Source organism: Pseudophryne corroboree, chromosome 5 (genome assembly GCF_028390025.1).
Source record: "Pseudophryne corroboree isolate aPseCor3 chromosome 5, aPseCor3.hap2, whole genome shotgun sequence".
NCBI lineage: Eukaryota > Metazoa > Chordata > Amphibia > Anura > Myobatrachidae > Pseudophryne > Pseudophryne corroboree.
Window position 1 is genome coordinate 843,937,313 of NC_086448.1, and position 13,669 is coordinate 843,950,981.

Genomic DNA, 13,669 nt, shown 5'->3' on the forward strand with positions numbered 1-13,669 from the left:
GGAGGTATGACATAGGTATGAGCACTGGATCAGTATTAGGGTACAGCACAGGTGATGGTAATCATACAGTTAGAGGGAAGAGCAGGAGCAGAGCATTGTGTCCTCCTAGAGAGGGTCATGTTGGGAGGTATGACATAGGTATGAGCACTGGGTCAGTATTAGGGTACAGCACAGGTGATGGTAATCATACAGTAAGAGGGAACAAGAGAAGCAGAGCATTGTGTCCTCCTGGAGAGGTCATGTTGGGAGGTATGAAATAGGTATGAGCACTGGGTCAGTATTAGGGTACAGCACAGGTGATGGTAATCATACAGTAAGAGGGAAGAGCAGGAGCAGAGCATTGTGTCCTCCTGGAGAGGTCATGTTGGGAGGTATGACATAGGTATGAGCACTGGGTCAGTATTAGGGTACAGTACAGGTGATGGTAATCCTACAGTAAGAGGGAAGTGCAGGAGCAGAGCATTGTGTCCTCCTGGAGAGGGTCATGTTGGGAGGTATGACATAGGTATGAGCACTGGGTCAGTATTAGGATACAGCACAGGCAATAGTAATCATACAGTAAGAGGGAAGAGCAGGAGCAGAGAATTGTGTCCTCCTGGAGAGGTCATGTTGGGAGGTATGACATAGGTATGAGCACTGGGTCAGTATTAGGGTACAGCACAGGTGATGGTAATCATACAGTAAGAGGGAAGTCCAGGAGCAGAGCATTGTGTCCCTCCTGGAGCGGGTCATGTTGGGAGGTATGACATAGGTATGAGCACTGGGTCAGTATTAGGGTACAGCACAGGTGATGGTAATCATATAGTAAGAGGGAAGTGCAGGAGCAGAGCATTGTGTCCTCCTGGAGAGGTCATGTTGGCAGGTATGACATAGGTATGAGCACTGAGTCAGTATTAGGGTACAGCACAGGTGATGGTAATCATATAGTAAGAGGGAAGTGCAGGAGCAGAGCATTGTGTCCTCCTGGAGAGGTCAGGTTGGGAGGTATGACAGAGGTATGAGAACTGGGTCAGTATTAGGGTACAGCACAGGTGATGGTAATCATACAGTAAGAGGGAAGTGCAGGAGCAGAGCATTGTGTCTTTCTGGAGAGGGTCATGTTGGGAGGTATGACATAGGGTTGAGCACTGGGTTAGTATTAGGGTACAGCACAGGTGATGGTAATCATACAGTAAGAGGGAAGTCCAGGAGCAGAGCATTGTGTCCTCCTGGAGAGGTCATGTTGGGAGGTATGACATAGGTATGAGCACTGGGTCAGTATTAGGGTACAGCACAGGTGATGGTAATCATACAGTAAGAGGGAGGTGCAGGAGCAGAGCATTGTGTCCTGGAGAGGTCATGTTGGGAGGTATGACATAGGTATGAGCACTGGGTCAGTATTAGGGTACAGCACAGGTGATGGTAATCATACAATAAGAGGGAAAAGCAGGAGCAGAGCATTGTGTCCTCCTGGAGAGGGTCATGTTGGGAGGTATGACATAGGTATGAGCACTGGGTCAGTATTAGGGTACAGCACAGGTGATGGTAATCATACAGTAAGAGGGAAGAGCAGGAGCAGAGCATTGTGTCCCCCTGGAGAGGTCATGTTGGGAGGTATGACATAGGTATGAGCACTGGGTCAGTGTTAGGGTACAGCACAGGTGATGGTAATCATACAGTAAGAGGGAAGAGCAGGAGCAGAGCATTGTGTCCTCCTGGAGAGGTCATGTTGGGAGGTATGACATAGGTATGAGCACTGGGTTAGTATTAGGGTACAGCACAGGTGATGGTAATCATACAGTAAGAGGGAAGAGCAGGAGCAGAGCATTGTGTCCTCCAGGAGAGGGTCATGTTGGGAGGTATGACATATGTATGAGCACTGGGTCAGTATTAGGGTACAGCACTGAGCACAGGTGATGGTAATCATACAGTAAGAGGGAAGAGCAGGAGCAGAGCATTGTGTCCTCCTGGAGAGGTCATGTTGGGAGGTATGACATAGGTATGAGCACTGGGTCAGTATTAGGGTACAGCACAGGTGATGGTAATCATACAGTAAGAGGGAGGAGCAGAGCATTGTGTCCTCCTGGAGAGGGTCATGTTGGGAGGTATGACATAGGTATGAGCACTGGGTCAGTATTAGGGTACAGCACAGGTGATGGTAATCATACAGTAAGAGGGAAGAGCAGGAGCAGAGCATTGTGTCCTCCTGGAGAGGGTCATGTTGGGAGGTATGACATAGGTATGAGCACTGGGTCAGTATTAGGGTACAGCACAGGTGATGGTAATCATACAGTAAGAGGGAAATCCAGTAGAGCATTGTGTCCTCCTGGAGAGGTCATGTTGGGAGGTATGACATAGCTAGGAGCACTGGGTCAGTATTAGGGTACAGCACAGGTGATGGTAATCATACAGTAAGAGCGAAGAGCAGGAGCAGAGCATTGTGTCCTCCTGGAGAGGTCATGTTGGGAGGTATGACATAGGTATGAGCACTGGGTCAGTATTAGGGTACAGTACAGGTGATGGTAATCATACAGTAAGAGGGAAATCCAGTAGAGCATTGTGTCCTCCTGGAGAGGTCATGTTGGGAGGTATGACATAGGTAGGAGCACTGGGTCAGTATTAGGGTACAGCACAGGTGATGGTAATCATACAGTAAGAGGGAAGAGCAGGAGCAGAGCATTGTGTCCTCCTGGAGAGGTCATGTTGGGAGGTATGACATAGGTATGAGCACTGGGTCAGTATTAGGGTACAGCACAGGTGATGGTAATCATACAGTAAGAGGGAAGAGCAGGAGCAGAGCATTGTGTCCCTCCTGGAGAGGTCATGTTGGGAGGTATGACATAGGTCTGAGCACTGGGTCAGTATTAGGGTACAGCACAGGTGATGGTAATCATACAGTAAGAGGGAAGAGCAGGAGCAGAGCATTGTGTCCTGGAGAGGTCATGTTGGGAGGTATGACATACGTATGAGCACTGGGTCAGTATTAGGGTACAGCACAGGTGATGGTAATCATACAGTAAGAGGGAAGTGCAGGAGCAGAGCATTGTGTCCTCCTGGAGAGGTCATGTTGGGAGGTATGACATAGGTATGAGCACTGGGTCAGTATTAGGGTACAGCACAGGTGATGGTAATCATACAGTAAGAGGGAAGTGCAGAAGCAGAGCATTGTGTCCTCCTGGAGATGGTCATGTTGGGAGGTATGACATAGGTATGAGCACTGGGTCAGTATTAGGGTACAGCACAGGTGATGGTAATCATACAGTAAGAGGGAAGTGCAGAAGCAGAGCATTGTGTCCTCCTGGAGAGGGTCATGTTGGGAGGTATGACATAGGTAGGAGCACTGGGTCAGTCATACATCCCAACATGACCCTCTCCAGGAGGGACAAAATACTCTGCTTCTGTTTTTTTCTCTTAATTTATGATTGCCGGCACCTGTTTTGAACAGGGTAATGGATAGGAAGGTGTTTCAGCACAGGTGCCGGCAATCATACAGTAAGAGGGATGTCCAGAAGCAGAACATTCTGTCCCTCCTGGACAGGGTCATGTTGGGAGGTATGGTCAGTTTTATTAGGGTACAGCACAGGTGATGGTAATCATACAGTAAGAGGGAAGAGCAGGAGCAGAGCATTGTGTCCTCCTAGAGAGGTCATGTTGGGAGGTATGACATAGGTATGAGCACTGGGTCAGTATTAGGGTACAGCACAGGTGATGGTAATCATACAGTAAGAGGGAAGAGCTGGAGCAGAGCATTGTGTCCTCCTGGAGAGGTCATGTTGGGAGGTATGACATAGGTATGAGCACTGGGTCAGTATTAGGGTACAGCACAGGTGATGGCAATCATACAGTAAGAGGGAAGAGCAGGAGCAGAGCATTGTGTCCTCCTGGAGAGGTCATGTTGGGAGGTATGACATAGGCATGAGCACTGGGTCAGTATTAGTGTACAGCACAGGTGATGGTAATCATACAGTAAGAGGGAAGAGCTGGAGCAGAGTATTGTGTCCTCCTAGAGAGGTCATGTTGGGAGGGGTTACATATATATGAGCACTGGGTCAGTATTAGTGTACAGCACAGGTGATGGTAATCATACAGTAAGAGGGAAGAGCTGGAGCAGAGCATTGTGTCCTACTGGAGAGGTCATGTTGGGAGGTATGACATAGGTATGAACACTGGGTCAGTATTAGGGTACAGCACAGGTGATGGTAATCATACAGTAAGAGGGAAGTGCAGAAGCAGAGCATTGTGTCCTCCTGGAGATGGTCATGTTGGGAGGTATGACATAGGTATGAGCACTGGGTCAGTATTAGGGTACAGCACAGGTGATGGTAATCATACAGTAAGAGGGAAGAGCAGGAGCAGAGCATTGTGTCCTCCTGGAGAGGTCATGTTGGGAGGTATGACATAGGTATGAGCACTGGGTCAGTATTAGGGTACAGCACAGGTGATGGTAATCATACAGTAAGAGGGAAGTGCAGAAGCAGAGCATTGTGTCCTCCTGGAGATGGTCATGTTGGGAGGTATGAGCACTGGGTCAGTATTAGGGTACAGCACAGGTGATGGTAATCATACAGTAAGAGGGAAGTGCAGAAGCAGAGCATTGTGTCCTCCTGGAGAGGGTCATGTTGGGAGGTATGACATAGGTAGGAGCACTGGGTCAGTCATACCTCCCAACATGACCCTCTCCAGGAGGGACAAAATACTCTGCTTCTGGTTTTTTCTCTTAATTTATGATTGCCGGCACCTGTTTTGAACAGGGTAATGGATAGGAAGGTGTTTCAGCACAGGTGCCGGCAATCATACAGTAAGAGGGATGTCCAGAAGCAGAACATTCTGTCCCTCCTGGACAGGGTCATGTTGGGAGGTATGGTCAGTTTTATTAGGGTACAGCACAGGTGATGGTAATCATACAGTAAGAGGGAAGAGCAGGAGCAGAGCATTGTGTCCTCCTGGAGAGGTCATGTTGGGAGGTATGACATAGGTATGAGCACTGGGTCAGTATTAGGGTACAGCACAGGTGATGGTAATCATACAGTAAGAGGGAAGAGCAGGAGCAGAGCATTGTGTCCCTCCTGGAGAGGTCATGTTGGGAGGTATGACATAGGTCTGAGCACTGGGTCAGTATTAGGGTACAGCACAGGTGATGGTAATCATACAGTAAGAGGGAAGAGCAGGAGCAGAGCATTGTGTCCTGGAGAGGTCATGTTGGGAGGTATGACATACGTATGAGCACTGGGTCAGTATTAGGGTACAGCACAGGTGATGGTAATCATACAGTAAGAGGGAAGTGCAGGAGCAGAGCATTGTGTCCTCCTGGAGAGGTCATGTTGGGAGGTATGACATAGGTATGAGCACTGGGTCAGTATTAGGGTACAGCACAGGTGATGGTAATCATACAGTAAGAGGGAAGAGCAGGAGCAGTGCATTGTGTCCTGGAGAGGTCATGTTGGGAGGTATGACATAGGTATGAGCACTGGGTCAGTATTAGGGTACAGCACAGGTGATGGTAATCATACAGTAAGAGGGAAGTGCAGAAGCAGAGCATTGTGTCATCCTGGAGATGGTCATGTTGGGAGGTATGACATAGGTATGAGCACTGGGTCAGTATTAGGGTACAGCACAGGTGATGGTAATCATACAGTAAGAGGGAAGTGCAGAAGCAGAGCATTGTGTCCTCCTGGAGAGGGTCATGTTGGGAGGTATGACATAGGTAGGAGCACTGGGTCAGTCATACATCCCAACATGACCCTCTCCAGGAGGGACAAAATACTCTGCTTCTGTTTTTTTCTCTTAATTTATGATTGCCGGCACCTGTTTTGAACAGGGTAATGGATAGGAAGGTGTTTCAGCACAGGTGCCGGCAATCATACAGTAAGAGGGATGTCCAGAAGCAGAACATTCTGTCCCTCCTGGACAGGGTCATGTTGGGAGGTATGGTCAGTTTTATTAGGGTACAGCACAGGTGATGGTAATCATACAGTAAGAGGGAAGAGCAGGAGCAGAGCATTGTGTCCTCCTAGAGAGGTCATGTTGGGAGGTATGACATAGGTATGAGCACTGGGTCAGTATTAGGGTACAGCACAGGTGATGGTAATCATACAGTAAGAGGGAAGTGCAGAAGCAGAGCATTGTGTCCTCCTGGAGAGGGTCATGTTGGGAGGTATGACATAGGTAGGAGCACTGGGTCAGTCATACATCCCAACATGACCCTCTCCAGGAGGGACAAAATACTCTGCTTCTGTTTTTTGCTCTTAATTTATGATTGCCGGCACCTGTTTTGAACAGGGTAATGGATAGGAAGGTGTTTCAGCACAGGTGCCGGCAATCATACAGTAAGAGGGATGTCCAGAAGCAGAACATTCTGTCCCTCCTGGACAGGGTCATGTTGGGAGGTATGGTCAGTTTTATTAGGGTACAGCACAGGTGATGGTAATCATACAGTAAGAGGGAAGAGCAGGAGCAGAGCATTGTGTCCTCCTAGAGAGGTCATGTTGGGAGGTATGACATAGGTATGAGCACTGGGTCAGTATTAGGATACAGCACAGGTGATGGAATCATACAGTAAGAGGGAAGAGCTGGAGCAGAGCATTGTGTCCTCCTGGAGAGGTCATGTTGGGAGGTATGACATAGGTATGAGCACTGGGTCAGTATTAGGGTACAGCACAGGTGATGGTAATCATACAGTAAGAGGGAAGAGCTGGAGCAGAGCATTGTGTCCTCCTGGAGAGGTCATGTTGGGAGGTATGCCCTGTAGCCTCTGTCTCTGTCCTCCATCTCTTGCCCCTATAGCCTCTGTCTCTTGTCCTTGCTCTGTCTCTGGTCTCCATCTCTTGCCCCTGTAGCCTCTGTCTCTGGCCCTTGCTCTGTCTCTGGCCTCCATCTCTTGGCCCTATAGCATCTGTCTCTGGCCTCCATCTCTTGCCCCTATAGCATCTGTCTCTGGCCTCCATCTCTTGCCCCTGTAGCCTCTGTCTCTGGCCTCCATATCTTGCCCCTATAGCCTCTGTCTCTGGCCTCCATCTCTTGCCCCTATAGCCTCTGTCTCTGGCCCTTGCTCTGTCTCTGGCCTCTGTCTCCAGTCTCGGTACATGTCTGTCAGTATACGGTTCCCCTGTGTCACCTGTGCCTGGGTATCTGAGTTGCTGTATCTCTGTGTGGAGCAGGTGATGAGACATTTCTTGTGCACACTCCGTCCTGAGTCACCTGTAATTACCTGTGATCTGCTCTCTGAAGTATGTGTGAATGCAGCCTTGCCGCATGCCAACGGGTGGTGCCCCAGAGGGCAGGACGGAGGTCACGCGTGCTCCCTACACCTGTATCAGGCATTAACCCTTGCAGCTGGCTTCTGTCACACTCAGAGCTGTTGTGAATATTAACCTGGAGTGTTGTCTGACTTATGCTGACCATACCATCCCTCTATACCAGGACGCCCGGGAATTACACAGGGTCTGCGGCTGCTGACTACAAGCTGCATGTCACCTGGTTTTATTCAGGTACAGAACCTGTGTGTGTGTGTGTGTGTGTGTGTGTGTGTGTGTGTGTGTGTGTATATATATATATATATATATATATATATATATATATATATATATATATATATATATATATATATATATATATATATAGAGAGAGTGTCTATCATCCATACTGCACTATGGGCCTAATTCAGATTTGTTCGCTCGCTAGCGTTCTTCTCTGCGCAGTGATTAGGTAAGTACTGCGCATGCGTATGCACCGCAATGTGCAGGCACGTCGTACGGGTACAAAGCGGATCGTTGCTGTGCGATGGCTTTTATGAAGAACCCATTCGCACAGCCGATCGCAAGGAGATTGACAGGAAGAGGGCGTTTGTGGGTGTCAACTGACCGTTTTCTGGGAGTGGTTGGAAAAACGCAGGCGTGTCGAGGCGTTCGCTGGGCGGGTGTCTGACGTCAATTCCGGTCCTGGACAGGCTGAAGTGATCGCAGCGGCTGAGTAAGGTCAGAGCTACTCAGAAACTGCACAAACTGTTTTTGTAGCGCACGGCTGCATATGCAATCGCACACTTGCACAGCTAAAATACACTCCCCTGTAGGCGGCGACTATCTGATCGCAGCGCTGCAATAAATAGCTAGTGAGCGAACAGATCTGAATTAGGCCCTGTATACACACTTAGCGCAGGGCTGGCCGGGGAGGGAATACGTTTGGTGTGATTTGCACAATTTAGCATCATGTGTTGCAATATGTGCAGTTTATAATCCAGATTACAGCGTGGTGTGTGCACAGAGCAGTGATCTGTCCCCCCCTTATAACGGGGAACTAGCGAGCGCTGTGCAGGGAATAGCCCCGGCGGTGTCTCAGGCTGGAGTAATGGCTTATAATAGCCTGGCTCGGTGGTTGGCTGCTGTTATCTGGGAGGGACTCAGTGATGTGTGTCCTCAGGCAGCGTCTCCATGTAATCACCTGTAGTTAGCACAGCCAGGTGAGCGCGCAGGGGAACCACAGGAGCCTCCGAGACTACAAGGTACTCCTGTGTGACAGCTGAGACTCTCTCTATGAGACCCTGCTAGCATGAATGTGACAGCTGAGACCTCTCTATGAGACCCTGCTAGCATGAATGTGACAGCTGAGACCTCTCTATGAGACCCTGCTAGCATGAATGTGACAGCTGAGACCTCTCTATGAGACCCTGCTAGCATGAATGTGACAGCTGAGACCTCTCTATGAGACCCTGCTAGCATGAATGTGACAGCTGAGACATCTCTATGAGACCCTGCTAGCATGAATGTGACAGCTGACACTCTCTTCTCTTCTGCTCTCTCTCTCTCTCTCCTCTCCTGCTTCCCCCCCCCTCTCTCTCTCCTCTCCTGCTCTCCCTCTCTCTCCTCACCTGCTCTCTCCTCTCCTGCTTCCCCCCATCTCTCTCTCTCTCTCTCCTCTCCTGCCCCCCCCTCTCTCTCTCTCCTCGCCTGCTCTCCTCTCCTGCTTCCCCCCCCCCCTCTCTCTCTCTCCTCTCCTGCTTCCCCCCCCCTCTCTCTTCTCTCCTCTCCTGCTCTCCCTCTCTCTCCTCACCTGCTCTCTCCTCTCCTGCTTCCCCCCATCTCTCTCTCTCTCTCTCTCTCTCCTCTCCTGCCCCCCCCTCTCTCTCTCTCTCTCTCTCTCTCTCCTCGCCTGCTCTCCTCTCCTGCTTCCCCCCCTCTCTCTCTCTCTCCTCTCCTGCTCCCCCCCCTCTCTCTCTCCTCGCCTGCTCTCTCCTGCTCCCCCCCTCTCTCTCTCTCCTCGCCTGCTCTCCCCCTCTCTCCTCGCCTGCTCTCTCTCCTGCTTCCCCCCCTCTCTCTCTCTCCTCTCCTGCTTCCCCCCTCTCTCTCTCCTCGCCTGCTCTCTCCTCTCCTGCTTCCCCTCTCTCTCTCTCTCCTCTCCTGCTTCCCCCCCCTCTCTCTCTCCTCGCCTGCTCTCTCCTCTCCTGCTTCCCCCCCTCTCTCTCTCCTCTCCTGCTCCCCCCCTCTCTCTCTCTCCTCGCCTGCTCTCCCCTCTCACCTGCTCTCTCCTGCTTCCCCCCATCTATCTCTCTCTCCTCTCCTGCTTCCCCCCCTCTCTCTCTCTCCTCGCCTGCTCTCTCCTCTCCTGCTTCCCCCCATCTCTCTCTCCTCTCCTGCTTCCCCCCCCTCTCTCTCTCTCTCCTCGCCTGCTCTCTCCTCTCCTGCTCCCCCCCCTCTCTCTCTCTCCTCGCCTGCTCTCCCCCCTCTCTCCTCTCCTGCTTCCCCAATCTCTCTCTCTTTCTCTTTCTCTCTCTCGCTCTCCCCTCTCTCTCCTCGCCTGCTCTCTCTCTTCTCTCTTTCTCCTCGCCTGCTTTCTCTCTCCTCACCTGCTCTCTCTCTCCTCACCTGCTTCCCCCTCTCTCTCTCTCTCTCTCTCTCTCTCTCTCTCCTCGCCTGCTCTACCCTCTCTCTTCTCGCCTGCTCTCTCTCATCTCACCTGCTTTCTCTCTCCTCACCTGCTCTTCTCTCTCTCCTCTCCTGCTTCCCCTCTCTCTTTTTCTCTCTCTCTCTCTCGCTCTCCCCTCTCTCTCCTCGCCTGCTCTCTCTCTTCTCTTTCTCCTCGCCTGCTCTCTCTCTCCTCGCCTGCTTCCCCCTCTCTCTTTCTCTCTCTCTCTCTCGCTCTCCCCTCTCTCTCCTCGCCTGGTCTCCCCTCTCTCTCCTCGCCTGCTCTCTCTTCTCTCTCTTTCTCCTCACCTGCTTTCTCTCTCCTTGCCTGCTCTTTCTCTCCTCACCTGCTCTCTCCTCGCCTGCTCTCTCTCTCCTCGCCTGCTCTCTCCTCGCCTGCTCTCTCTCTCTCTCTCTCCTCACCTGCTCTCTCTCCTCACCTGCTTCCCCTCTCTCTTTTTCTCTCTCTCTCTCCCCTCTCTCTCCTCGCCTGCTTTCTCTCTCCTCACCTGCTCTCTCTCTCCTCACCTGCTTCCCCCTCTCTCTCTCTCTCTCTCTCTCCTCGCCTGCTCTACCCTCTCTCTTCTCGCCTGCTCTCATCTCACCTGCTTTCTCTCTCCTCACCTGCTCTTCTCTCTCTCCTCTCCTGCTTCCCCTCTCTCTTTTTCTCTCTCTCTCGCTCTCCCCTCTCTCTCCTCGCCTGCTCTCTCTCTTCTCTCTTTCTCCTCGCCTGCTCTCTCTCTCCTCACCTGCTCTCTCTCCTCTCCTGCTTCCCCCTCTCTCTTTCTCTCTCTCTCGCTCTCCCCTCTCTCTCCTCGCCTGCTCTCCCCTCTCTCTCCTCGCCTGCTCTCTCTCTTCTCTCTCTTTCTCCTCACCTGCTTTCTCTCTCCTTGCCTGCTCTTTCTCTCCTCACCTGCTCTCTCCTCGCCTGCTCTCTCTCTCTCCTCGCCTGCTCTCTCTCCTCGCCTGCTCTCTCCTCGCCTGCTCTCTCTCTCTCTCTCCTCACCTGCTCTCTCTCCTCACCTGCTTCCCCCTCTCTCTTTCTCTTTCTCTCTCGCTCTCCCCTCTCTCTCCTCGCCTGCTCTCCCCTCTCTCTTCTCGCCTGCTCTCTCTCACCTCACCTGCTTTCTCTCTCCTCCCCTGCTCTTCTCTCTCTCCTCTCCTGCTTCCCCTCTCTCTTTTTCTCTCTCTCTCGCTCTCCCCTCTCTCTCCTCGCCTGCTGTCTCTCTTCTCTCTTTCTCCTCGCCTGCTCTCTCTCTTCTCACCTGCTTCCCCCTCTCTCTTTCTCTCTCTCGCTCTCCGCTCTCTCTCCTCGCCTGCTCTCCGCTCTCTCTCCTCGCCTGCTCTCCCCTCTCTCTCCTCGCCTGCTCTCTCTCTTCTCTCTTCTCTCTCTCTCTCTCCTCACCTGCTTTCTCTCTCCTCACCTGCTCTCTCTCTCTCTCTCCTCACCTGCTTTTTCTCTTCTCGCCTGTTCTCTTGCGCTCTCTCTCCTCGCCTGCTCTCTCTCCTCATCTGCTCTCCCTCTCTCTTCTCTTCTGCTCCCCTCTCTCTCTCATCTGCTCTTCTGTCTCTCCTCTCCTGCTCCCCTCTCTCTCTCTCCTCATCTGCTCTTTCTTTCTCCTCATCTGCTCCTCGCCTGCTGTCTCTCTTCTCTCTTTCTCCTCGCCTGCTCTCTCTCTCCTCACCTGCTTCCCCCTCTCTTTTTCTCTCTCTCGCTCTCTCTCCTCGCCTGCTCTCCGCTCTCTCTCCTCGCCTGCTCTCCCCTCTCTCTCCTCGCCTGCTCTCCCCTCTCTCTCCTCGCCTGCTCTCTCTCTTCTCTCTTTTCTCTCTCTCTCCTCACCTGCTTTCTCTCTCCTCACCTGCTCTCTCTCTCTCTCTCTCTCTCTCTCTCTCTCTCTCTCCTCACCTGCTTTTTCTCTTCTCGCCTGTTCTCTTGCGCTCTCTCTCCTCGCCTGCTCTCTCTCCTCATCTGCTCTCCCTCTCTCTTCTCTTCTGCTCCCCTCTCTCTCTCATCTGCTCTTCTGTCTCTCCTCTCCTGCTCCCCTCTCTCTCTCTCCTCATCTGCTCTTTCTTTCTCCTCATCTGCTCCTCGCCTGCTGTCTCTCTTCTCTCTTTCTCCTCGCCTGCTCTCTCTCTCTCCTCACCTGCTTCCCCCTCTCTTTTTCTCTCTCTCGCTCTCTCTCCTCGCCTGCTCTCCGCTCTCTCTCCTCGCCTGCTCTCCCCTCTCTCTCCTCGCCTGCTCTCCCCTCTCTCTCCTCGCCTGCTCTCTCTCTTCTCTCTTTTCTCTCTCTCTCCTCACCTGCTTTCTCTCTCCTCACCTGCTCTCTCTCTCTCTCTCTCCTCACCTGCTTTTTCTCTTCTCGCCTGTTCTCTTGCGCTCTCTCTCCTCGCCTGCTCTCTCTCCTCATCTGCTCTCCCTCTCTCTTCTCTTCTGCTCCCCTCTCTCTCTCATCTGCTCTTCTGTCTCTCCTCTCCTGCTCCCCTCTCTCTCTCTCCTCATCTGCTCTTTCTTTCTCCTCATCTGCTCCTCGCTTGCTCTCTCACGCTCTCTCTCTCTCCTTGTCTGCTCTCTCGCGCTCTCTCTCCTCGCTTGCTCTCGCTCTTTCTCCTCGTCTGCTCTCTCTCGCTACCCTCGCCTGCTCTCTCTCTCTCTCTCTCTCTCTCTCTCTCTCTCTCTCTCTCGCTACCCTCGCCTGCTCTCTCTCTCTCTCGCTACCCTCGCCTGCTCTCTCTCTCGCTACCCTCGCCTGCTCTCTCTCTCGCTACCCTCGCCTGCTCTCTCTCTCGCTACCCTCGCCTGCTCTCTCTCTCTTCTCCTGCTCCTCTCTCTCCTCACCCCCTCTCTCTCTCTCTCTCCTCACCTGCTCTCTCCTTTCCTGCTTCTTTCCTCACCCCCCCTCACTCTTTCTCTCTCTCCTCATCAGTTCCTCCTCTCTGTCCTCTCCTGGTTTTCCCTATCCTTCATCCCTGAACCCTCACCATCTCCCCTGTCCAGGATCTTGTGAGGAGGAGGAGAGGCTGAGGCATGGTGTGAGCCCTGTATGTGGGCCAGTGTGTCAGGAAGCCGGCAGGACACCTCACACATCACTGCTGACGCTTGTTTATTTCTGGTAGCACGTGGCTGGTGCTGTGTGTCAGCCGGGCTCTCTGCCAGTACAGTGTGCTGCTGCCAGGGATATCAAGGAAAGCTAAGAATAAACCTGTTTATTTATCAGCCCATCTCCATCATTTCATTGGTTTAGTTATAGAGGAATGTAACGGTATTCTGCAAGCTGTGCCCGCCGTTGGACAGGTGTCCCTGATAACCGGGCACAGGAGGCTTATATCTCCCTGAAATGTGGGTCTAGTACAGGTCAGTGATCCCCCAGTTATAGGACGCTGTGCCGGCTGTTTCCTGTCCTCCCACCTCTACAGATCCCTGACAGTGAATGGACAACTGTGGTACAGAGCCATTTGCAGCCTGTGTCCCCTGGTGGTCTCATCCTTCTTCTCTTCCTTCGTACAGGGTGGCTGAGGCTGAGGGAATGATGCCCTGAGAATGGAGGCCCAGGAGCAGTTCCGAGAGTATCAGAGGTTGGAGGACTTTGAGGAGGACTCCCCGGCGGGAGAGGACGACTTACTGGTACATGTTCCAGAGGCGGTGAAAGGTGGGTACCTCAGCATCACCATTGATTCCCTGGAGCACTGGCCCACCGACGCGGTGTTCCTGGGACAGGTCTGAGTACGTGTGGACAGTTTATACGCAGAACCCTGAGCGTGTTGTCAGGACCCACAGTCTCCCCTTCTCTGTGTTA

At 52.2% G+C, this 13,669-nt stretch overlaps 1 pseudogene; it reads left to right on the forward strand.

Annotated features, from left to right (window-relative positions):
* Positions 1 to 13,669, forward strand: part of LOC134928676 (autophagy-related protein 9A-like) — a 179,556-nt pseudogene that overhangs the window by 19,767 nt on the left and 146,120 nt on the right.